We start from the raw sequence: 1,926 nt of genomic DNA on the forward strand, positions 1-1,926 counted from the left end.
CCTGGGGCCACAGCTATTGGGCTCCAACAAGTCCAGCACAGTCAGTTGTCTAACCTAATAAGAGAAGAACTAAGCTTGGTTCAACAAAGCAGTGTAACTTTACAAAATCAAATAGATTCTCTGGCAGGGAATCTATTCTATTTTTTTTTTTCTTTTAATCAAATACTGCAGGACTGATTTAATCATTATAAAATTGAAAGAGCTTTAGATTTGTAATAAAAATCTAAATTTGAGGAAGGGCAAACTTGAAAACAGCAGGCAAGTCTTCAGGAAAGGGTGGGGTGGAGGATGAGTGAACCAGCACACTGGAACTGTGGGGACAGGGAATTGACCACTGTCAAATCAGTGTAAGTTGCTTGGTTTCTCATGGAAAATATTTTATACACCTAAGTCCATCAGCGTCCAGATATGTCTGTTCCATTGGTGATATTACAACATTATATTGCAGTTACTACAATTTCTGCCCCATGGTAAAATTAGATGATTTTAAATACTTCAGCTCCACAGTAAGCTGCCAGTCACTCTTCTGCATTGCATATCTGAACCAGTCTTTGAGCGCATCAATGGACTGTTGGCAAAATGTCTCCTGAACATCTTGGGAGATTCACCAGGGAGAGGCTCTATTTTGACACAGACTTGTCTTTTTTTTTTTTTTTTTTTTTTCAAACTGCTACTAAACAAAAGGGTCATGTTTCCCCCCCCCAAATTAACCCAAGGCTAAAGGGCCTAAGTGACCGTTTTGGCAGGAATTTGGACACCTTTGAACATGGTGGTGGCCACTCTTACAACCACAAACAGATTGAGGTATGAATGCTTCCATTGGTGCTTCTTTGGGTGGGGGACTGGATGGTTCCAGCATATTCAAGGCCTTTTAGAAAGATAGTTTTGTCTGTATTTAGTAAAGGCATCAAATAAATGATAAATAATTTCTGCACTAAAAATTCTAACTCCTAAACTATCAGCCATTTCTTGTGTATCCCGTTCAAATCTTACATCAAAGGCCAAAATTACTGCGTATTGTGGATTACCTTCCAACATCACTGAAGCCTTCATAACATCTTTTTTATGGACTTGGCCAATGTAAATTCCTGCATAGGGCACCTCTGATGTTTTCAGAAATTCAAGTAGAGCTTCCAAAGAGTGGATGCCTGGACATAAACTCCTTTTTCTTCTAATTTGATAACACTTAATGTCTGCTTAAACTCATGGATCAATTCATCTTTAAGAACAGGGATTTCATCCTCTTTATAAGCCACTAGGAGAGGTAAACCTGCCAGTGTTTTCTCGAGGTCTTATCCAAGAATCTTCACTCCCTGAGCTGCTTCTACTTCTTTGTTTTTTATACTGATTCTTCACTTGTAATTCCTTCATAGGAGGAGGTAAATTTATCAAAAATAGAGTAGAGGCCATCAGACTCCAGGTGATTCGTCAAGAATATCTCAGGGACCCTCTAGAATAATATAAGGGATTATGTAAATAAAGAGGAGGGGATATAATGGAAATGATAATTAAAAACTTTGGAGCAGGAAAAGCTTCTAGATAAGACTGGGGAGATAAGCTGGAGTCTTCCCCCACTACCTCCTATGGTTACCCAGGATAGAAGCCTTTTGTTCTCCAAAGTTTAGAAAACTCTAAGAGAGAGGTATGGGGGAGGTGAGCCAGAGTCTTCCTCCATCATGCCCTCTGTGGTCGACCTGGAAGGAAGTCTTTGTAACCTCTGCAGCCATATGTTACCTTGCTTAATTATCACATGTGCCTTTTACTTAATCACCCCCTGTGAGATGTTCTGTCTTTACTTGTACTTCCTCACATGAATGTAAAAACCCCTAAACTGGAGTCGGGACTGGGTCTGGGTCAATCCACTAGCGTAAAATTCAATCCCACTCCTAACCTGACTTTGGCTGCTGGTCTCTGATTTTCCCATAA

The 1,926-nt window shown here is 40.0% G+C and overlaps 1 pseudogene; it reads right to left on the reverse strand.

The window, feature by feature from the left end:
- Positions 1-861: 861 nt before the first annotated feature.
- Positions 862-1,383, reverse strand: LOC103737715 (annotated as a pseudogene).
- Between the last annotated feature and the right edge of the window lie 543 nt (positions 1,384-1,926).

The sequence above is a fragment of the Nannospalax galili genome, unplaced genomic scaffold, assembly GCF_000622305.1.
Source record: "Nannospalax galili isolate Female #2095 unplaced genomic scaffold, S.galili_v1.0 scaffold858, whole genome shotgun sequence".
NCBI classification, from domain to species: Eukaryota; Metazoa; Chordata; class Mammalia; order Rodentia; family Spalacidae; genus Nannospalax; species Nannospalax galili.